Here is a 25,293-nt window from a genome sequence, read left to right as displayed (position 1 = left end):
CAGAAGATCAGACTTGGTTTGCGGCAAAGATGCAAAACTCTTGTACCACCAAAAACAAAAGATACATTTTTACTATTAATTGTAAAAAAAAAAAAAAAAAAAAAAAAGAAAAAGCGGTTATTTTGTTTGTTGATTTTTGTATCTTTTTAAGGAATGCATTGTCTGTTTTTAAGCTCCTGAGGTAGCCAGGACTTTCCATTCTTTAATTATTTTCTTTCTTTCCTTACTTCCTCCCTCTCCACTTCTACTTTCTCAGTGCTCAGTGAGTGTGTCTCGTGTCTTTGCTGCAGCTATTTACAGCCACATAATACTAGCTAGATAAACTCTTTTGATGTTCCGCAATCTCAGATCTCTTCTCTCTGTCTTTGATGGGAATAGGTTTAGACATGGCAATCAAGACATATTCACGTGAACGGCATTGATTGATTCTTAGATTATCTTTCAATGCAAAGTTTAGATTTATTTCTTTGAAAGGGTTTATTTTGAACATGGTCACAATCAGCTGTGTTTTCAGCCAAAATAGTTTCCATGATGGGAATTAGCTACACAGACAAAGTCGTAGTAAAAAGAATTCAATCTTGTAGTTCAGGGTTGCCCAAAGAAGGTTTGTGGCCTTCTGAGAAATTATTTTTGGCCCTCTGAGGGCCTCTAAAGTGTAATAAGATATTCCATTTTGTTGGTTTTTATTCAGCTTAATCATTTTTGAGGGATTTAGTGATTTTGAGAGTACTTGCGGAATTACCAGGCAGCTTTAAGATACGTTTTGACACTGTAATATTGATACAAGATGGAAAATTGGTTCAGGAACCACCCAAGAACAGCAATTGTGCAGAAATTTCTCTCGGTGGCAGCGATGCAGAGACAGAGCACAATCTACGCTCATATACGCTATATTGACTATTCGTATAGGGACAACAGAACTGCAGGCCAAGAGGCAAGACATATAACAGACAATACAATAGGCATATCAAGCTGCAAGTGTAGGTTCAGCATCCAGTGACAGATATTGTTTTTCAATACTGTGTTCCTGAGAAAGAGTGAGCGAGAGATAGAGGTGTGTGATAGTTCGTCAGTCCAAACAGAGTCATAAAGCGCTGCATGGTTAAGCCTGATGAATTAATAACAGGGAGGCAGATGGGTCCCAGGGGCACTGTGGGAGCAGAGCAGCATGGAGAGCAGAGAGAACACACGTTGATATCTCTCACACACACACACACACACACTTTTCTATGTCTGTATACATCCATATAAACAGTCAGATACTAATTTGCATCCATATAAAGTGTAGGACAGAGAGAGACACACATGCATGTACTGAATACAGACAGACACGCACACACACGTACTACTGTAGTCTTCTGTAATCATTCAAGGTTAACATTTAATTCATGACTTTCTTATGAAAATGTGACCCTCTACTTTGTTTACTTGACAGGTAATTGCAATGACAGCTATTCTTACATTGATGAAATGCATGTTGAACGTTATCTGTTGGTGCTTGGTGCAGACCTAATGAAGGCCAGCAGAGGTCAAAACATTGATGAATAAACCCATCAAAGAGCGTCAATGTAGCATGGAGTTGTATTTTTCACGTTAGCCTAATTGTTTTGTCTTTGGCATCAAGCTCAGCATTTCGTTTGTATTGTGAGTACTTATATGCTTTGTAACTGTACCTGCAAGCCCTTTATGTTTGAGAATGAGTGAGTGTAGCTGGTACTCAGGTCTAATGATCAGCATCTGAATCACTTTAATTGCCAAGTTCAATTAAAGCTGCTTGGGGTTACAATTTATTGTTGCAAAGATGCACCAGTCTTATCAGGCTAAATCATAAAGTGGAGCTCCCATTAGACTCTTATTTTCTCATTATCTCCTCCTTTCCTTCATGACCTGGAAACTGTTGTTTTCCATCTTGCTGACTATCCCAGTACTGTATGAACAAGTAACTGTTGAAAACCAGCAGCATGCTTTATTTTTACTTGCCACACTCCCAAACACATACAGCATTTTTTTAAGGTGACATCAGTTACAATGAAGACATGGTGGCTGTGATTTATTGAAAGTTACAAATCAAACTCAAACAAACTAGAGGAAACTTATAAACAGCAGCATACGAGCACTAGATTTAGCAAAATCTGGACACACAGGCTTTAAATCCTGTTCCTCTTTTTAACATTTCTGTTGTCTGCAGTTAATTTAGATCATGTAATAGGATTTCTGTTGAATAAAGTTACAGTTTTATTATTTTTTTTAATAAAATCAGGCATCACTTGCTGCCATTTCATCCTGTGCATATGCAGAATCGCCCCGGGCAGCTTTAACATAAGTCACTAAGTACAGAACTATACCCCAGCTGCAAATACAACAGGAGCTCACTTACATTTCAAAACATGGTGTAATACATACAATGGACTCACTAAGGCTCTGATGTAGTGTAATGGTGGTTGTGGGCGCAAGCTGATGACACACCAGAATGAGGTGCCAGCAGAGGCTGTGTGGTAATTTACGATGGGCAGACAGGTCAAGGTTGCCATGTAATCTTCTGTCTGATGGAAAGCAATAAGTGTGTATGTGTGGTAAGAGGGGATGTAGGTATATATACGTGTGTGTATACAAGGGAAAGAAATTAACTTTTGGGGGACTGGTGTTATTTCTAGGGGCGTTTGTTTTATCTTTTCAGGGGAATTGTATTGAAATATAAGCGTTTCTGTTTTAGTGGTTTGAGTTAGTCTGCATTCTCTTTTACTGCTGGCTGATGAAATTCCCCATTGCTTCAGGCTGTGTAATCTCTTGGTTTCTTGCTTTGTACTTTACACTTATTTGAATTTTATACTTATATCCACTTTGTACTTAATTTATCTTACCTGTATTATAGTGTATTATATTTTGATTTGCTTAGAACTTCTATTCCTGTGTACACTGACGTGATGGTGAGCAGCTGTAACAAAAGAGTTTCCCCTCGGGGATCAATAAAGTATTTCTGATTCTGTTTCTGACTTAAAAACTACTAATTCTTTCATCAAAACACATTCCCTGGGAATAGACTACAATAACTCTTATAGGGTGAGGAAACATGGGGCATTACGGTTTATTTTACATGCTCAATGGCATGTAGGCAAATCCCAAAGTGTTTAGTTCAGGTTTAGTTCACGTCAAATCCCCTGATATTTAGGCAGGCATTTTTGTGACCTTTCAAGTAAATGTTTTGGTCAAGACCCCTTAATTTCTGACCCTGGCATTGACCGTACAGTTACATTGATTGACTATTTAATAAAAGGCCAGTTACTGTTGTTGTTATGATGGATGCGAGGATCTGATTTTACTAAGTACCCTCACAATTGGCAGTTTAAAAAAACATGTAATGAAACTTGGTTCACCCTGACTTTAAGAGTCATCACCCTGCCTGGTATAAATGGCATTTTGGAGGCTACTCATCACCAAAATTGGATAAATCTCAGTGCAAAACTTTATCCTTTTTAATTACATTTTACAGGGCATGAAAATGTTGGTGTCAAAAAGGCCAATAGAATCAATACAAAACTTCACTGCAAAAATATTGATATAGGTCTTAAAATTCACTCCTTGTGTTTTCCTGGACTGTTTCCCTGAGCTGCAGTAGAGGAATAGTAACAAAAAGAGAATTTTGTACTAAATACATACAAATTGACTACTGGATTTTGTCCCCCATCATTACGTTAGTGCATTAGGATGGAATCTTTTAATGGCCAGTATGAACATTAGGAATGATTACAGCAGCAATGAATAAGACAGACTTGAACATTTTTGAACCTATCCTGTAAAAACCCACATCAATCAAACCCAAATGCACAGTGTGTGTTTTTGTATGTTTATTGCCTTCCTTCCATGTTTCCTGTTTCATCAGATTATATCTAGAGATTTGCTACCTCTCACTCACCAACTCTCCTCAACCTCCTTGTTCTCACTTGCCTCTTGCCATTTAACAGGAGCCGATCTCTGCCTTCGCCAAAGCAGCAACTTGGCAATGACAAATTAATCCTTTTGGAAACAAAACAAAATATCTATATTTCATCAGGCAGTGGTGAGGGTCGTTTAGCGTTGTCACAACAAGTTATATGTTAAAAGGCCTTTGCTCTGTCTTTGGCTTCTCAATCCGCCAAGTTGAATAATTGAAAATATTTTCACTGACTGTCAGGCCAGGAGATGTGGAGCCGAGGCACCATCTCTGTGAGTCTCGCAGCTTCTTGTCTCTTGTTTTCTTAAGCTCTGACATGGCGTTGCCGCATGCCTGTACGTTGGCATGTGGGTGATTTCTCAGTTGGGTTATACATGGCATGATTGTGGGAATGTACTGAGGCTGCCCGGCTTTGGCTTAGCCAGCCAAATGTCTCCACACAGCCTTGGATAAATATGGGTGGGCAAATAAAATGCATACTGTTCAACAGTATGAAGTAGGCAAAGCAGGGAATATGCTCAGGCACACGGACAGCTGGATGTAAAGAACGCCACCAGCACAGGTGGTGTTCTTTACATCTACAGGCACACACACAATTGCAGAGACTCTGCTGCACAAAACCTGCATGTTTGTGAGTCTGTATTTGAGCTGTCAGGCCGATGGCAATCATGCATGTATGCATTTGTGTGCATTGTTTATTTGAATGTGCCAGTTTCTGAATGTGCATGCATATGCATGTGTGTGTGTGTGTGTTAGCTGCCAGACTTGGAGAGCAGGCAGAGGAAGAGGCTACATGGTTGGAGGGGGTGTTTGTTTATTCATTACCCAGTGGCCTCGGTGGTTTCAGGGGGACATGGCAACACTTGTCCTGGGCCCTTTAGCACTGGTCTGTTTGTGGCCTGCTTTGGCCCTGCCCAAAGCCTTCAACTCTCACCTCCTCTGCTCTCTGTTCTCTTGTATTCCTTCTGCTTTTCATTCTTTTTCTTTTGGATCCTGCTTAGGATCTTATTTTTGGAAAGACTAGACTGTGTGTTTCAGAGATGCATGCACATTATTAGACAGCATGCTTTATCACGCTCATTTACCTGCGAAACAGTGCCTGTACTGTTACGTGTCAGTGTATGAACTTGTAGTTAAATGGTACAGAGATTTTTATTTGTCCTCAGGGAATGTGAGTGTGTGTGTCTGCTAATAGTCTCACCTTCCAGCAAAGCCAATCACTGTCTCAGGGATGCATACCTCTTCAAGAAAAGGTCACACAAACAAATGCATGCACACTTTTACTTCAACCATTAAGGCGCCAGTATACTCCATCAGAACTGGATGCGACCTCTAGTGGTCGTGGTAATTATGACAGGAGCAAACCAGGAAGTCAGGTGACGTAGTATAAATAGCTAAAAAGTCCACTTATGGAAGTGGTGCGGTGGATGGATGGCACAAACAAATAAAGGACTTTCACCCAGGAGAATGGGGTTTGTGTCCCGTGTGAAACCAAACGTTAACTTATTTCAAATTTTTAAGTTACATAACATTACATACGTGACTTACGTAACTTACATTAGTTGCGTAATTTACGTAACGTACGTATTTTAACCCAAACCATGATCTTTTCCTAAGCCTAACCACGTAGTTTTTTTGCCTAACCACTTATGTCACGTGATTTACGTTACGTCTGCTTGCAGCCCGTCCTCTCCTTACAGCCCGCGCTCAGCTGCCACCGGTAGGGGTGCTAATTTAGGAAATGCTCCTGTGGGTCGTATTAGAGGGTAGGAAAAAACAACCTATGTGGTCGTATGTGTTGGAGGACTTGTTGCGTGATTGGCCAGCTGTTTGGAGGCGAGAAAGGAGCCAGGATTTGAACTTCTCTCTCAAGCTCTCTTTCTGTCATTCTTTACACAATTTCTGTCATTGTGTATTTAAACAATATTGCATGTCTCCCCTCTCTACTACGGACGGCTTTTCACTCTTCCTTCAAGTGTAGCCTTTCGGAACAGGTATAAACCATAGACTGTATATAAAGATGGACGACATGACAGCTCCCTAAAGTGAAGCCAAAACACGAAACATCTCGATCGCCTCGTGGTGACTGGCTGCAGTATAGGTCATAAACCCCACCCCCGCCAACCGAGCTCTGCCTGCAATTGAATCGGCCGGGTGTATGGGCGGGGCCTCGATACTGCGGTTCCAACTCCGATCACTACTGCGACGTCAAAAGCCCAAGATGGCTGCTCCCATATCTGAGATATTTTGGCTTCATTACAGTCTATGGGGAGGAAGTGGAGACGTGTCGTCCATCTATAGATACAGCCTATGGTATAAACACAATTGACTCCCGACGTGGTCATACAACAAGACCTGTACAAGGAAAATTTTTACAATGTTGCTCTCACTCTAAAGGTCTAATTTTTGCTCTCATAAGAACTGCAAAGCAAGAACACACACAAATAAGTTAGATTAACATAAAAGACAAAGAATAAAATATTGGGGACAGACACATATACAAACACGTAACAGAAGTTCATGCTGCGCTCTGCATGACCTGACTGGGCTAATCTCCCCCATGGTGGGAGATCATCGATTCCCGTAACAAAAGAACTGAGCCAGGCACACATCTTGCTCCTGACCCTTCCCTCCATGCTCGTCCCGAGTGCGTGTTCAAGCCCCAACCCGATCAATGGCCATACTGGGGGATCAATTTCTCAGGCTTTGGGGTGTCAAATGTGATATGGCATTACTTTGGCTGTGTGGCGTAAAGGAGCCAGGCCAGACAGATGCTTCAAAGCTTTTGGTTCTCCTCATCAGTCGAACCATTCAAATCAAGATTCAGATTGGTGTGAGGTGATGAGAGGGAAAGAGATGACAGGGGTTGATCCTGCCTGCCCTCAGCCAGTCATGTTTGATTGATTGATTGTTGCTTATAGAGTTAGGCGAGGTGATAATTTGTGAAGTATGTTTGTGATTCATGTGCTTTTTATTTTGTCTCCATGTTTGTTGTCACTGTGGACTGTTCTATGATGTTCCCTTTCCTGGATTTAGAGAAAGTTTGAGTCTGCATCTTTAATCTATTCAGCTATAGTGGCTATCAGTGTTTATAATAACTGCTTGAAAGAAACCACTGTTGCTGCTGCAGGAAACATAAAACACTTTCTGTGTGCAAACAGTAAACAGTGTCTTTATTATTGTGATTGGGGAGCATCAATCACCAACACATTTATGATTGTGCTGGGGTCTGGGACTGATCAAAGATGAAACAAGACTCTTGCAGCCATGCTAGCTGCTCTGTGATGCTATACGTAGACATAGTGGTGCTTTGTGCTAAATGCAAACAGCATGCTAACATACTCAAAATGACAAAGCTAACATGCTGCCGTTTTAGCAGGTATAACGTTTACCGCGTTATCGATCTTAGTTTAGCGTGGTAACATCCTAACACTTTCCCAATTAGCACGAAACACAAAGCACAGCTGAGGCTAATGAGAATTTCTTTGGTTTTGCTGGTATTTCAAGAATTTCAGGATAATCAAAGTTCTTACAATTCTCCTGAGGGGAACATGAATCTCTGTACCCGACTGAATTCATTCACAGTTGTCACTAAAAACCACAAATGTCAAGCTCATGGTGGCGCTAGAGGAAAGGTCAGGAGATCACCAAAGTCAGTAGGATTCATCGTCTGGGAAACATAAATGTCTGTACAAACTTTTGTGTCAATCCATCCAGTAGATAGTGAAACATTTCACTGGATAAGTGATAACTTTGACCTACTGGTGGTGCTAGATGAAAAGTCAGGGGTTCACGAAAGTCATTACAATTCATCCTCTGGGCACCATGGATTCCTGTGCCAAATGTCATCGCAATCTATCTTCACTTGGTGAGACGTTTCACAAAAAAAAAGTCAACCTCATGGTGGCGCTAGAGGAAAAGTCAGATGATCAGCAGGCTTCATCCTTTAGGGACCATGAATGTCTGTACAAAATTTCAACTGTCTAATTGTTGAGATATTTCAGTCTGACCAAAGTGATGGACGGATGGACTGACATTGCCATCACTAGAGTCACGTGGCTAGCATGGCTAAAAATCTCTTACTGAAACCAAGGCCTTATTGAATCTTATCAGTTTCTCCATCGTGACGCTTTAAACTGCAAGTATAGTGACACAATTTTATTGTGTGGTGGTAACTGTAGATGTTGCACATATGAACTTGGTTAACCAGGTCCCCCGCCTGCAGTGATGGGAGGGAAGGGTGTATAGGTCTTGCCCAGGAGGACTGTGGTCTCACCTACTTTCCCCTGGAGCTGCACAGACACACACACACACACACACACACACACACACACACACACATTACATACACCTGAAAAGGCAACAGGGTCAATCTTTAACACACACAGTCCAGAATAGTTTTCTCACTATTAATTTAAGTTCTTCTTCTTTAACTTCTACTTCTGCTAATGTAATACTTGATAAATACGTGTTGTATTAATGTGAAATTTTACTCTATAGAGGTTGGGGAGAATAGTAATGCACTTGTAGGAATAATTACATCATGATTCATGAATGTGTTCTGTGTTTGGGCTGGGCAGCTATTGTTTATGGCACTGAAAAACAATAGATCAAAATAAATCAATGATTCAATATTTCAGTCAGTGGTGGAAAATGTATTGAAATACTCAAACAAATGTAGCAGTACCACAATGAAAAAACATGCTGAACTCCAATTTGAACTAAAAATGAAGGAAGAAAGTACTGGCAGTAAAAGGCACTCAAGTGTCAAAGAGATCCTTCTTTGTAGTGAAGAAAGTGTTAAATTATTGATAAATTATGAATGTGATAAGTTATCTCCCAGCTCACTGTTGATGTTTTGAAGCTCAAGTGTGAACTTAAATGATTTCTAACATCAGTGAGCTGAGAGGAAATTTTGGGATCTGGAGGTGTCATATGGAACCAATCGCGGTAGTGTACCTTTATGTACAAGCAGTTTTTCCAGGTTGTCCAGGTGATTCTATCTCAAAGTACATCCACATTTATATACTGTGCATACTGCATACATAGTTTTAACAGAACCATTATTAACCACCAAAGACTTGTTGGGTTGTTTAAACTACAGCAGTGTATCATATTTTAAGAGCTTATCATTAAAAAAAAACTAAGTAACCTCAGCTTCAGATAAAAGTAGTTAAACCATATTTAAAATGTAGTTGATTGCTATATTTTCTCTGATTAGATGTAACAGTATCTCAAAATTGTACTTGTACGTCCTCCTGTGATAACTGGTGAAACACAGCTACCACAATTTTAGTGCAAAATGAAGAAATGATTTATTTTGCATAACAAGGACAGTTACGCCCATAACAATGCTTCAAACTCTGGCATTAGATTAGTATTAGAATAGTATTATTGCTGTAAAATGTATAATAGAATTTGTACTTTTCACAGTAAAAAAGTAGTCAATCAATACAAATTAAATGTTGTATTGATTCCTTCTTTCACTCTCATCTTCTTTTGGCAGTTAAACCAAGGGTTTCAGTTTGGGACCAAAACAGAGCTAGCAACCAGCATTTTTTTTCAAGACATAGAGAACAAAGAGGAGAAAACAGCACATAAGGAAACTGGATGAGGAAAAATAGCAACCCTTAAAAGAAGAAAACACAAAAGTATAAAAATTTAATTGAAAAATAAAAACGATGTTATCCCATAAAAACATTCCAAATGGGCTTGGTGGGGCTGTGTATGGCGGGAAGCCGCACAATGTACCTAAGGCACTGTGAAGTGTTAACATGAAAAACACATCAGGAAAGAGGAAGGAGGGAGGGGCAGGCGGCCTGTGGGGGTGTACATGCATGGAAATGCAGACATGTTGCCAGTATGTCCCACTTTGCAATTAGTGTGCATGATATGACTGCATGTACAAATGAGAAAGTAAAGAAACAGAAATGATTTAAGAGGCGCTGGATTATTTACACAATATATTATCATATGTGTATTATTAACATGATATCAGTATTTCATTTTTAATACCGGTACATCACCCCTAGTGTCGGGTATGGTCATTTCTTGGCCCAGAGGAGGTGAGGAATCAAAGCTACATTTTACTGCCATTTAGAGCTGCCAATGTACAACGTTTTCTTGAGCTGTACATCTATCATTTTTTAATTGTTTAAAATATTTGCACGGGTTTATTAAACCAATCAAACTAACATAGATTCCATGAGAACTTATAATACTTCTAACCCATCTGCATTACTACTATTTAATCTATTCTTAAAAACAAAATCAGGTATAGGTGTAGATGTATTTGCAAATCATTTGTCGTGTCAAATGGGTTACAGCATCAGTGCCAAACAAACCTGGTAAGATGTTATTAATATAAAATAAATTTAAATGTACTTTCAAATACTGTAAGTTATGGCACTCACTGTTTTGTCCAATATACAGTAGCAAACCTCCCTCATTTGGCACCTTGGGCTTAAACAAATTATACAATATTATATAAGATGATTGATGTTTGGCAGGTTGAAGGTTTAAATCCTAAACTGCAAAAGTCAGCAGTCAATTACATTTTCAGTATGAATTATGATAAAAACTGTTTCTGTGCCAAACAGCAGTTATGCTGATGTTTTTTTTTCCCTTTTTGGTTTTGTTGGAAGACAACAGTTTCAAATACAAGTTTTAATTTCCTGTCTGGTGGAGCGAACAAAGTTGAGACTTGTCAGGCCCTTGACAAGTGTAATTGGAGAAATAAAATGCCTTGAGCAAAGTTTTAACAAAAAGGTGTCTTTGTTTGTGAGGTGGAGGTGTGTGCGTGTGTATGTGTATGTGTGTGCTTGCATGCCTGCTTGTCTGTAGCACACACGCACACACACACACACACACATATTTATTTTATTTTTTGATAAAGAAGGAAAAGGGCATGTTTGCTTTGCATATGCCGGATTCCCAGATTCTTCCGCCACAGTGGAATGATTGAGGCAAAGTAAAGAAAGAGATGAGCGAAGAGAAAGAAAAGCCGGTGGAGGAATTAGTCAGTTAAATATCTCAGGGACTTCCCCATCTTTGTCTCCTCTGAGTGTTTACATCAAACCATCTAAGCATTAGAAGTTTGCAGGAAGCCACACAGGACCCGCAATCATACAGCAACACTGACAGGAATGCCCTAAAACTATTAGGTTTTTGTCTCTCTTACACCATCACACTTGCACACACACACTTTCTCACTCTGTTTCCCTCTTCCATCTCTCTCTTGTACATACATTTAAACAGAATAATATAACAGCAGTAAACAGGCAGATGTGTGCACAAACACATATACTGTGGGTACATACAGAAACACTTACAACCTTTTTAAAAGAACATTTCATAGATCGTGCATGCTGTGGTCTGTTCCTTAAGAGTAACTAGTGGGCTGTTCCACATTCGCTACAGTCAATACATCCATTTTAAGTAACATATGTCAAACCAGTATGAACTCCCAAGACCTCTCTTTAAAAGCTCTCACCGCGGCTGTTTAGTCACCACTGAGGTCATATGAACCCTTAACCCTGCATCTAAACTCAGATTACACCACCTCTTTCAACCCATCACTGTTCCAAGATCAAATAATATCTGAGGATCTAATCCAGAACCTGTAGCTAATAGCCACCTTGGCCCGCTCGGCTCCGGGACTCATAATGGAATGAACAGAGCTGTGGACTTACTGCCGTTTTGGTTGAGGCTGTAATCAATTTCCCCTTGTGAGGGGCCAGGCCAAGGAGTTCACTGTTTGCAGGGTTTGATAAGAGGAAACCGAGCAGGGACCTTTGGTTTGGCCTAATGTCAGGTTCACCATCAGATAAACAGACTGATTTGATCTCACTGCTGTAGGGAGGAGATGCCTGCTGCTGCACTCAGTGGAATTTTTACTATGTGAGTGTGTGTGTGTGTGTGTCATGAACTAACAGTTGGCTTGTGTGTTTGTGTTTGTGTGTCACAGTGCACAAATGTGTGTATTTGTATAAATGTGAATGCGTTAGATTGTGTGTATAATATGCACACGGGAATGGAAATTAAGCCCTATGTGTAGCATTTGTAAACCAAGATCTATCTGAAAATATCTGCAACAGTACAAAAATGACACCTTGAATGGCGACGGTTGGTAGTATCTGTGTGTTATTGTTACACAACATTTACCCAAAACTAGTGCTGGAATGATTAGTCGATTAATTGTGAAATCCATCAACAGCAGCATTAATCGACAACTATTTTGATAATTGTTTATCATTTATCAAGCATAACGGTCAAAATGTCAGGATTTTCGGCTTTTCCATGTTTTTATGTCATTGTTAATTAAATATCTTTGAGTTTTAGACTGTCATTTGACCAAACAAACAGTTTGACTACAATTACAAACACTGCTACAAAAGTTGAGAAATTGATTTGAACGCCAAAAGAGAGGATCTACCAGTTGGCACTTTGATATGTGAGTTTCAAAGCAACGAGAAACAACTGAAGGAGCTCCAAAGAGGACATATTATCTGCGCCCAAAGTGCTGTTGTATTGGTCAAAACAAGGGCAAAATGTGTTAATATGTCAAGGGTAGCAGTCTGGAAAATCATGTACAACATACCAAATGCAGACAAACTGAATCAACAAGGAGAAAGAGCAATATGCTGAAACTATCCAGCAGGAACATGAACAACATACACACGGTGAGGGGTCGCAACTCCTGCTAACGGGCAATACATGGCACAAAACCTCAATGGCCCAACTGTTCAACAGTTGTCGTTATGCTGATTTTGTTACTTCAAAGTTAGTTATTTTTTTATTGTTTACATATTTTTTCTTGGCCTTTTATGTTTCAAGTAATTTTCCACCAGCCTGTTGCCAGAAGAACAACTCCCTCCTCATATTTTGTGCTGTACTGCAAAATCTACCCCGATGGCACACACTGTAAAATGCATCACAAAGATTGTCGATCTTTTCACGAGATTACCTGTTTGGTTATGATAATAATACCTACTTGTTAAATTGATGTAGTCATTATTTGTAGATGTTAACATGCAACACATAACATGTTCAGCTTTTAGAGCAAATTAGAGATTGAAAGTTCAATACCTACTCTACAGTCTTGCGTTCCATCATTGCTGCTGAAACATGGTGGGAATTGTTGAGTGATGGATTATATTAGCTCTTGGTTACAATGCATTCAGAACACCTCTAATATGTTTAAACAGTTACATCACATACATGAATGCTGATTCAATCAAATAATTTTCCTTTTTAGCAAGTGCCTTTCTTTATAATCTGAATACCATGTTTTGGGTTCTATGATGGAAATTATCTGTTTATAATAGCATTTTGCATTACTCATCTTCCCATAAGCGCTTCTTATTATGAGACTTTTACCACAGTGCCATGAATGTCTTCAAGTATAAAGTATGGATCATGTAAACTTTTACTGTTTTGTCTAATGTTCTCATCCATCTATCCCAACATTACTTTCCCCTTTTAATTGCCTAAAACACTTCAACTACTAAACCCTCAACCTGTTCACATTAGATGAGCTCTGTTTGTGCTCTGATAACCTCTCTCAGGTGGCTTCTCAACAGGAAGGCTGATGAGAGGGTATATTAAGGCTGTTAAACAGTTGAGGAGGGCTGGGGGCTTCTGGGAGACCAAAGAGACAAGAACCTTTATTGGAAATGTAATTTTTGTTTGTCTGCAATTACCTCCCCGCTCATTTGTTTTACAGACGCTGTTGTTATAGTGAGGAGTGAGTACGGTGGATTCTCCCTAGGATTGCTCTTCTGAGAGGCTGCAGTTTATTACAAATGGGAAAGCTTTCATTGCAGATTGCCCCAGCGCTGCATAGAGGTACGTGACCCATCTCAGGCACATTGGGGTCGGCTCTATAGGGTTGAATGTACTCACAAAGTGCACAGACAAGAGGTTGATTGTGTGTGTGTTTGAAATTATTGTCAGTAAAGTCTGTTTGTACAGCACACCAGGAAAAATGAGTTCATGGTTTTGCAGTTTGTTGCACTACCGCTAAGTGGCCAAAAAAAGGGTTAAATGTGAATAATAAATCTCTTTATAAAATGTTTTTATATGTAAGAATTCATGAATAATTAATAACTATTCTATCTTTATGTTGGCCCACTAGACTCCCAACAGACACTTGACCTCCTTACATTTGAGAAGAATTGTATTCCCATCCCATTTAGGACATTTTAAAAACAAATAAAGGGATAAAAAGCTGACTTCAAAAAAGGGTCTAGACATAAATTAAGACATAAAAAAGGAATTGAAAAACCAAGTACATGGTTCAGTTTTCTCATTTTGTGCCACTATATACATGTTATCCAGCTAGTAATAGCTAATCACTGTATCATCAGTGAAATTTTCCTTTATAAGGTCACGGCCCCCTGACCTCTGCCCTTATAAAAGAACAGGCCAGTTGTAGTTATTAGTCTGCCTCACAATGGGAGGCACCATTATCGCTCAGAAGATGACAGTGGGTTGGGGGAGCTGGAGGTCGGGGAGGGGTCTGGGGAGTAGGTAATTTGATTGGTGCAAAATTAGGGACTCCTCTGCCGAGGCATTATGGGAGAGTTCCTGGTGGGTCATTTTAGCTTCACTTCCTCCATATTTCTCAGCTTGATTAAAAATTGATCGGCAACGGCAATGTGAATATATTATTGGGGCCATTATTCACCCCTGACAGATAATTGGATGGTACACACAACTCTATTTTCTTTTGGGGGCAATGCCATCACTTGTATGGCTCTGGTCTCTCTCTCTCTGTATGTGTGTGTGTGTGTGTGTGCATCTGTATGAGTGTTTGTGTGTGAGGGAGAGAAAAGAAGATGGAAGCAGAGTAAAGAAGAGAGTGAATAAGTACTGGGTGGATAGATGGTTTAGCTGAAGCCTTTTTTTCCTTTTTTTATTGTAAATCAATAAATCACTCCTTCTCCTCTTCTTTCAAGCCATCCCTCCATCCCATTCCAACCCTACTGTCACTGTCTATGGCCGTATATGATGGATATGTTATTGAAACATCATGCAAAGCATATAATCATTTTTCTGGTAATCATTCATAACCTATTCTCATAGGAGTTTGGAATACGGCCATGAAATACATTGTTAGATAAAACCAACATGGATTTGGATTTGCTTTTTAGTTTCGTGCTTATGCTCCATCTCAAATTCACTTATTACCAAAGATTGTATTTTGCTCTAAAAAGCACTAGAGCTGTGGAAAATGTGTGTGAATAAGCCAGTCTGATAGCAGTTAGCTAGCATAGCTGCAGGCACAGATGGATATTGGAATGAGCAAAATGCAATGTATGCTTGGTGGCTAATGCTATTTGCTATTCGCCCAAGGCTTAGCTTGCTGCCATTTTCACGCCTTCTTAATGTCTTAAACTGCATGAAGAAAGAGATGGCTTGCACAACATGGTATGAACAAATGCACAGTTGCCTGTTGGTCTGCAAATAATGTAGGGTATGTTGTCAGCAGTGTGTTGCCCTTAAGAGCTACTTTGACATTTTGCATTGTTGTTATTTTCTTTGCAAGCCAAATTTAGTTGTGCGAGAAACAAATTGTACATTTTGTCCCTCAGCTCACTAAAATAGTGTTTAAGAATTGTTCTGTTGTATTTCTGTTAATTGTCTGCTCAGCCATCATAGCTATCATTGTTTGTGCTAATTACGCAGCTCTTCTCATTTTTACCCTAAACTAACGCTGGATATGTAAAACATATAGAAGGATCTTTCCAAGGAATGTGCTCCATAACAGGGAGCTTAGAACTGCAAAAATGGAAATTGTTGAATTAGGAGCTAGGTATAAGCTAAATCATTTTTGTGTTACATCAGTGTGCAATAGACATGAGCAAAATGGACAGATATTTTTATGAAAATGTTACAAAAATATTTCTCCTGTTGAAAGCTAAAGATGCTTTACCAGTTTGTGAGAAATGCTAACAATGCTAAAAATGTTTTTTAGTTATTGTACATTTTCCATTTATTAACATGAAAGTCTTATAAATAATAACAAAAGTTAATTGGATATTGGCAATCTCCAGTAAAGCTTTATTCGAGCAGATCTGGGTCATTTGCTTTAGGAGCAGGGCAGAAAAAGCAGGGCCTGTTTTGACATCATGGTATTTAATTGGTGGAATATACAAATTCCTGTGTGGCCGGGTTTCTGATGCCAAGAAGAAAAATAATAGCAGAGCAATCAAGAGCGAGATAGAAAGAAAGGTTCCTGTAGATAAGTTTGCAGTGTTGATTGTTTCACATGTTTGACACCACAGACGTCTGGCAGCTCTAGCCATTTATCCTAAGTAAACCTTTTGCTACAGAGGCAGTTATACCAACCCCCTCCCCTTGTACAAATCAAATTAGTAGCTATGATCTCACTGATGGAAAGGCCTCTCAGGAAATGACATGTGTCTGTAACATTATTTGCAGCCATGCCAGCTCCCACATTATCCATCCAGTGCTGTTCAGTTAACTTCCCATTCTCTCTCTTTTACCTTCTCACTCTGACTTTCTTTTTGTTCTTTTCCTTACTTTCCCTCTCTTTGTCCCTCTTTATCGCTCTTTCTCTCTCTCTTCTTCTACATGGTTCATTCCTTTCTCCTCCCCTCTCCTCTCATAACTTTAATGTAATGGCACTTCTCCAGCATCACTCCCTAATTCTCCTTCACTCTCTCCATTTTTCCCACTTTCTCTTTCTCTCCTTGTGGGGGGAACAAAACACTGCTTTCCCCTCACAAAGACGCTTCTCCTGAGTGGAAATTACCAGCGGAGATTAATAACGACATTAGGCAGTAATGATGCTGCACCGAATGAAATATTTATTAAAGATCCCTCTGCTAGCAATTAGCGTGGCATGTAATCGTTCAGCACAAGAAATCAAGATGATTGTGCTGCAGTCCCCCATCCCCTTATCGCTCTCTTCTCAGACCCCCCTTCCCACACAGTTGAAAACAACCCCCTGTACAGCCTCGACTCTGGCAACATCTCCCCCCCCTCATCCCTGGCTACCATCACTGCAAACATTTGCAGCCTCTTCCTCTGATGTCTTCTCTCAACTGTTGTCACATGACAACTGTGGCATTGGGAGGTCGTGGAGTCCTTATGTGTGTGTTGAGGGGTGCTAGCGATGGTGGTCCTGGGCATCCAATCTTAATTACAGGCACTCTGCCTTAAGCTGGGGAGAACACTCCACCAGGCAATTACATTGTAAGGGATGTAGACTTCAGGAATTGCTGTTGATCGGCTCAGGAGGATGGTGAAGTCAGACCGCAGGCACGTCAAAGAGTGCTGGTGTTTCATCTTCGTTCCAAATTCCTGCCAAGTTGTGCAGGGCAGGAGCGAAGAGAAAACCTTATTATTGGATGCCTGTCTTGTGTCTAGGCGTCCACTCACTTCCAATGCCTAAAGGGACAGGTTATCACAAGTTACATAGAAGTTTTCCAACCCAGAGCTTTCATTCGCATAACTTCTTGAAAAACTTTTTGAAGATGTACAGTGTACGCCCTATCTATGCAGCAAGGATAGACCAGTTATTGTTACCATGCTAAATGCTCATTTTGATATTTGGATGAGAATGTGTCATGTAATCAGTGACATGAAAAAAAATCATTCCTTCTACATTTTGTACTTCCCAGAGGCAGTAAAATCCTGCACCAAATAATTTTAAGGACGGACTGCCCTTGAGGATGCGCACCCTTGTTTGTGCTCACACAAGCATGACCTCATTTTCAAGTCGTCACCTGAGAAGGACAATGGAGAGAAGGAGGCGTGAAGGGTATGATGAGGAGGAAGAGGAAAGGCGGTAGGGTTGGGGGAACGTTGTTGTTACAGAAAAGGTCACAGGTCAGATAATCAAAAGTGTCCATTTATTGGCTACATCATCAAACCTCAAGGAGCTCATCAATGCAGCCAGTCAGGCGTGTGGCTCTGCTAATCAGCTCTCAAACCAGTGTTTAGCCATGCTGATGCCATCCTCAGAATGACAAGAAAGAGACAGAATGAGTGAAAGAAAGACTCAGAGGGGGAAAAGGAGAGGGGTGGGGGCACAAATCGGAGAGTGGGCTAATGTAATAGTAGTTCACTTCACAAACCCTGACAAAGGGCGGCGGGGAGAGACGGATCAATTTGCAATATCGTGGGCTGCGGCCCTGGCAACAAAGGCCGGACATGAAAGCAAGCACATTAAGTGATGCTCTTGTATGAACTCTGGCAATCAATAAACATCAGGGGCGGGGGGTAGAGTGTGTGTGAGGGAAAGAGAGGGAAGTAAAGGAGAACAGAAGGAAGGAACGACGAGGGAAAGAGGAGATGAGAGAACAATAGATGGGAAAGATTGATGGTTGATGATAACACTGATATATAATGACAGAGTTCTTTGTTTGACAAACTTTGTCGCTGTTCTTCACTCATATTGTTAATTAGATAGTTATCTTTAGCCCTTTGATAGATTAGATAAGCCTTTAATTAATCTTTGAATCTAATTAACTGTCTTGCTATTAATAGGTTTGGCCACATTATTGTACCTTTGACTGTCAAAGCACTGAAATGAGGATTCACAGTTCAGATGTGAGGAGTAAAGCGCCTTGGTTTCGATGGCCGTTGATGGTTTTAAAAAGTTTGGTATAAAATCATATTCCTGTCAATCATGAATCAAGTAAATGACTGGCAGAGTAATAATTGGTTGATATTCCATAGTGTGCATTGTCTACATGTAATTTCGCTATAGTGTTTTGTAAAAATCATAATAATCAGTTAATCTGAATCTGTGAATGCTTTGTCTTTATGCCTTCATTGCAAGTCAGGCTGGCTTTCTGATGTTGATATATAACAATAAATATAGTATATAACAGTATAACAGTAAATTCACTAATTGCACAACAGTGAATTAACATACCATAGTGAATACCATATTTTAAAAAGTATGTAGTATTTAACCTCAACAAAGGGTAAAGGAATATCCACGCCGTCAATCGTCCTCCCAACATAATTTACTGCAATGTTTCAGCCGAATGCACATCTCTGTCTGGAAAGATCCAGTGTATTTATTTCCTTTTTCCTTTGTTCAGTATTGACTTTAGCTTGTACCCTTAAGATATATTTCTAGTTGCCATGTGGAGACAGTATTTCCCATAACCTCTCTACAGAAGTAATTTCCCTTTGGGACAATAAAATTTACCTTGACCTTAAGAATGTGAACGATACGTGGGGAGCTGAAGGACACGAGGACAAGGAGTTAAGTGAGAAAGGAAAACGGAACATTTTTATACTCTTTTCAAAAGAAAAGTCCTCAGTCTTTTATTCAGATGAATCCTGCTGAGATCAAGGGTCACTTTAACAAGGGAACATTGAAAGCTTTATTTATAGAGAGGTCTTATTATCATATTTAATTTTACCTGATGACATATTCAGAAAATGATGACATGGTATCTTTATAAAACCTCTGTTTAACAGGGAGATGACTGTACCTCTGTGTGCTTACATTTATAGTAAATATAGTACATGACCATTTATTTAGGAAAATAGGTGGTATCGGCTTAACGTTTTGGGTGGTCTGTGTATATATTGCAATTTTTTTATATCTTAACTAACACATAGTTTTGACAACCAATATTAATAACATAACTATCTTTAGCTTAAGAGAAAATTGTCTGGCTTTATGAAAATTTACATTATAATTTCACTAAAGACAGGATGATATGCAGTATCTCACGGCTACTGTAATCATTCTTACTGTATATTTGTAATATTATAAGAACTGGGCCATGTTCAAAAGACAGTGTAATGACATTTAAAGTTAAAAGTGAAGTTAATTTGTGATTTATGTAAAAGTGCAAAAGACCAGTGCTGTAAGAGTGCACACAGCACACAGCTTTACTCAGTCTCACTTTTTTTAACATCTATGTACAATGTAAAACAACATGTTACTTCAAGTGTTACTTCTAGTGTTACTTGAGTAAGGTTACCTGTGTAAATTAAGTTTCTGCCTAAGACAGCAACAGTATGTTTAGATATAGGTAAATTCATTGCCAAAAAAAAAAAGAAGCTATAATTACATGTAACGTGTGCTTTCAGACCTGCGGAAGAAGACGAAGTGAGAAAAAGGAAAAGGGCTGTATTAGTAAGTTAACTTGTTACTGTACGCATTTGACGTTTTAAAATAATACTCCTTAATATGAAAGGTTTTAGGCCTCTATTTTTACTTGAGTGTTTACTCATTTATTTTGCTCTGAGTGGAAACAAGCTTGTTTTATTGTTTCATTCAGTGCCTTTGCAGAGGCATTTAACGAGGAGAGAGAAATAAACGGTCACTGTCATTTCCCAACTTTACCTGCAGACTGTCAAATCTCAGTCTTCTCTAATGGACCTCTTTGTGTGTGTGTGTGTGTGTGTGTGTGTGTGTGTGTGTGTGTGTGTGTGTGTGTGTGTGTGTGTAACTGGACCTGGTCCTGAGCCATTGTGTTAGTGTGACAGAAGCCTTTGCCCACTCATTGATGCCCCCTCCAGAGCTTTCCAGCATTCTCTGTCAAGGGCCTGGCTATTCCACACACACACACACACACACACACACACACACACACACACACACACAGTATCTCCCCGCTGGGACCAGGGAGCTTCATTTGCATTATGATGGCAGGCAGATTAAGTACATTCCACTGCACACTAAAGGGACTCAGAACAACACTCACTCACACAATACACACACACATGCACACACTTGTCTTTGGGCCAGTAAGGCAGGCTTCGAACAAAATTGGTGCCCAGTACAGGGTACCAATCCCATTACTTGCCCCGTCCTCTGTTGCCCCCTCCCTCTCAAGAGAACAAAGGACAGAGACATCGAAAGGATCTAAACCTCACCGAATCAGGGCGGGCTGAGGAAGAGAGGAGCTGAGAGATGGGAGGAGAGAGGAAAAAGATGAGAAGAAGGGAGGGTGTCAGGGTGGGGCTGGTGTTGGAGAAATAATTCTGACAGGCAGCTAGAGGGACTAAGCTCATTTAGATAAATCGACATCCCCAGCTGAGATAAAACCAATGATGATTTGTACTGTATCTTCAGGGTATAAAAGCCATTCTATTGGATTTCATAGGACCCCGGCGTCCTGGGATTTCACAGGCCCCGGCGCAGAGTGATTGTGTTGGTCTCAGCATGGAGGGACAGGCCGCTGGAGAGGGGAGGAAGGGTGACTCCTGCTAGGAGAGGGGAGAAAATTCTCATAATTACTGGGAAATGTCTAACACAACACATGAGGAGGTGGAGGAGGGACTGTGAGAGGTGATGCTAGGGTCTTTCTGTCTCTCCCTCACCGTATTCTGTCTTTTCCTCTTTCTGCCTATTTCAGGGCAAAAAGACTCATAGAAGTCAGTGAATAATCTGCTGTAGAAGTGGTGTTGAGGGTTCAACATACAGCCATCTTTAGGTCGTAAGTAGGAATAAGTACTTTAAGCATTCGCGTCTCCGTCAAAACAGTGTATATCGAGGCAAACTTCATAAAGCTTCCTAAAGCTTTCCAAATAATCTTAAAGTCTGAAAATGTGGTTTCAAATCTTCTTCAACTTGTTATTTATTAAAAGAGTGCTCCACTGATCTATAATATTGTTGGACCCAAGAGGGACAGTAAAAACAGTTCAGTTGGAATTTCAGGTGTGTTATGCTAATAGCAGCTAACGTAGCCTTGAGCCACTAGCCTCAAGCGGAGATGAGGAGCGGGTACAGAGGTCTGGTAACCTCACCTCTTTCTAAGTCCACTCCCCCAGATTGTTTTCATTTTCAAACTTGTAGTCTTCAGTCCCAAACGATGTTGACTCAAGTGAAATCACTTGATGACTTTTGATTATCAGACTTTGTGCAGCTCCCTCTGGAGCCACAAAAGACTGTAAACAACTTTTTTCACATATGCAGTAGTAGTCCCCAAGACCTCTAAACTGACTTTGATGTGTAGTTTAACACTTCAAAACTCAGCTAATCTGCTTCATCAGAACTGTAGAGGTGTGGTTTGATCAGATTTGATTGACAGTGTCCTGGTAAAATTAGCAAACAACCACACAACTGTCAACACGTTTTGATTCAAATGTTGCCAAAATCCTAATTGGTGCACAGAAAAATGCCTCTTCCAAATGAGCCCCGTCCACTTCAAACCAGTATGAAAAGCTCAGAAAAAACACAAAATACAGAAACTCTTTCTTGTAAAATAACCAAAATTGTTGTAACTTTTACATTTTTGTGTTCATGTGGGACTCCATCGCTCAGAAGAAGGTGATGACTGAGAAAATAGGTTTCAGAGCCTTTAAATTTTACATAAATAATTTCAAATGCTTGTCTCTGAGTCCAAACAAAAGAAAACACAGAAAGTAGGTCCCAAGTTAGCTATTGTAGATTAAATGAACAAATCTTTGATCATCCCTAAACCTCCATATAATTTAATATGTTAGTGCAATCCAGGTTTAGCATCAAGTACCAGCAGGTGCATACTGTAACAGCACACACAGATGTAATTAGCAGGTTATAAGCTAACATTAGAGCAACGTGTACTTTGTTTTCCATCTACAATTAGTTATTTATGAGGTAATTAAATAGTTGGTGTTTGGCTATGGCTGAAAACAATTCTTTGTAGATTAGAGATATTAGAAGATGTAAGTATATGCCTAATTTTACAAATTTGGGCTGCAATTGAGTAAAGTAAAAAAAATAACTGGCATATTCAAGTCAAAATAAGTAAAATTAGTTGTTGAAATAAACTATTTTTGAAGTAACAAATCGATATTACAATTCTTTGCATATTAAATAAAAAGAAAATAAATGGGACTGGTAATCAGTTTTTTTTTGCCTTCATTCAACCTTATGATACACGTTATACTCTGAAAAGTTCCTCTGGGTCTATTTGGTTTTGATGGCAGAAGTGCTTTACTCATTAATAATAAAGGCAGCGTCATCATTCTCTACATAAAAAAACTTCTACATTTAGATTAAAATCTTCCCTCTCCACCATTCGTAGGCTTAGGTAAAGAGCTCTGGGTCTGAAAAATTTAAGAGTCTGTAAAACCCCCCCTACAAATTAAAAAGTAATTAATGTTTCTACCTTGAATGTACTGTACCAACCTCACTCCATCCTTACTGAAAATATGGTTGTGCTGTAAAGTGGTCCCTTCACAATCCTGCATTTAAGTAGAGGTCTGGAAACTAGCAGACTCCACCTTGCTCGAAAAAAAATCAACTCCATTGCATTAGGGCAATTAGACCATCTTGGCCTAAATAATAAACTTAAACCCCACAGTCTATGTTCAATATTTCATCTTTTATTCAGGTGCTGGGAGTGCTTCTATAGTGAATACACTTTCTCCCCAGCATGGCTTTGTAATGCAGGTATTTTTCTTGGGAGGCTTTTAGGGGGGTAGTTAGGTAAAAGCCATTGGAACGGCCCTCCTCTGCCCATTCCTGGGGCTGAATAATGAATCTTTTACCTGCGTCCTGCGCAAAAGTTTCTTAAGCATATCCGGGTGGCCAAATGGATAGGAAAGTTAATAGTAAAGGTCAGTTTCTCTACGCAGCAGACTGAAAACTGCAGGAGTGCTGTGAACAAACCAGTGAACTATTACAAAATATAAATGATGTATGCATTAATTATTGCAAGAAACCAACTTAAAGATAAAAGTAAAACAGGTTAGCTAGTTTATCTAACCTTGAAGCAGACTGGAGTGTGACCAAAGTAATGAATGACGCCTAAAGAAACTCAAAACTTCTTCAGCAGGAAATCAAGGGAGGAGGAGTTGTTCATACAGTTTTAATGACAATTGATCCCTGGAAGTGCAGTACAGAAACACTACTAACAACCGCAATGACTGCTTCGTACCAAAGATGTCATAGCAACACCACAATCAAAGTCAAAAGAAGTAATGTTCTATCCCTTTGCACCAGGTCCGCATGCCCACCGAATTTTGAATTGGTGGAGGTTTGCAGGTGCTTGTGACTTATGAAGAGGAATTTGTGCTAGGTATTTTAAAATGCAAGAAGTTAACAGCAAAATTGAGATACACCTCACTGGGTAAACCCACCCAACAACACCCAACAAAAAATCAACCAGCAGGCCAAAAGGCGAAGGAAAAGCGATTCAACACAGAAATCTTTTTACAGGGACAGTGACCAAACTAACATGGAGCAGCAAGTGGGGTTAGCAGTAATTAGCACTGGTGGGTGCCCCGTTAAATTGAATTTAATGACAACACAGCAGTCTTACTGAGTGCGAACTAATCCTGGACTCTGGAGCATTATGGTTAATGGGCCCGAAAGAAAATGATGGCCTTTCAAAAGCAAAACCAATTAACACAGAGTGGAGATGTCTATTGCTGAGCTTTCCAAATCTCATAAGAACTTCTGCCCTTGTATTATATAACTGGATTTCTCTTCATTTTGAATAATGAAGGAGGTAGGGAAGCGTGACATAATATAGCTATCATAACTCTGAGTCCAATGAAAGAAAAGTGGAATATGTTTCACACAGCGGCAGTGGAAGCCAGACAGTAATGTTTTACTCCTGCAGACGTGCCACTGCTTCACTTAAGTCTGAGTGAGTTTACCCAAAAAATTACTTAAAAAGAATCAGGGACCCTATAAAGCTTTTATATCACTTGAAAGAAGCCAGTCAGAACTAAGATGAAGTATTTGAAATAACCTTTAAAAACACTTTGCACTGGGCAAATAAGGGTACCAAATAAACAACAAACAAAAGTTATGTTTACATTCAGTGTTACTCACCAAAATGCGTTGTGTGTATCCTTGAGCTCTAACGAATGTGTTGGATGAATTTCATTCCTCATAAAACATTTGCAAAGCCGGTTTTTAAAGTATTTTAAATCCAGAATCGTTTATAACCATGTTTACTAGCTTGTAGTCTTCTTCTTCCCTGTATTTGTTGGCATATTGCAGCATATCTTGGCGCATTACTGCTGCCTGTAGATAAAAAAACGGGGAAAAACAGCTCCATAGCGCTAGTAGAGGTCAAAAACTCCACAGAGAACATTTAAGTAAGGGACAGATGGCACATCTTACCTTAATGTATTCAGGTTTTTGGCCTGTTTGGTACTCCATGCAGACATGGTATTATTTCCTGTTACTATTTAACTCTAAACTCTGATGTTTTGCTTATTCTGAAACCCCTCAAGGCCCTTTTGAAGGTCCTTCTCCACTACTCAGTTGGAGAATACGTTTTGAAGTAAACTCATGAATAGTAATGAAACACAACAGTACCTTTTTCAAGTCTGTTGTCACCCAGTCAAGTTGCTTTTCCGATCTCACCAAGACTTGGCCACAATTCCCTATCTGTCCTGAGGTCCTCTCTCCCACCTGCTGT

At 39.7% G+C, this 25,293-nt stretch overlaps 1 long non-coding RNA gene across 2 annotated transcripts in view; it reads left to right on the top strand.

The window, feature by feature from the left end:
* The window catches only part of LOC122884150, a 121,662-nt gene that overhangs the window by 30,068 nt on the left and 66,301 nt on the right, over window positions 1-25,293 (top strand). The window contains exons 2-3 of one of the 2 annotated variants that reach the window (XR_006379822.1): window positions 13,656-13,777; window positions 20,018-20,063. This is a non-coding gene — a long non-coding RNA (uncharacterized LOC122884150). The remainder of the gene's footprint in view (window positions 1-13,655; window positions 13,778-20,017; window positions 20,064-25,293) is intronic. The other variant, XR_006379821.1, reaches the window with a different exon arrangement.

Source organism: Siniperca chuatsi, linkage group LG11, assembly GCF_020085105.1.
Source record: "Siniperca chuatsi isolate FFG_IHB_CAS linkage group LG11, ASM2008510v1, whole genome shotgun sequence".
Classification (NCBI taxonomy): Eukaryota; Metazoa; Chordata; class Actinopteri; order Centrarchiformes; family Sinipercidae; genus Siniperca; species Siniperca chuatsi.
The sequence above is the reverse complement of the archived record's forward strand: the minus strand, read 5'-3'. Positions and strand labels throughout refer to the sequence as shown.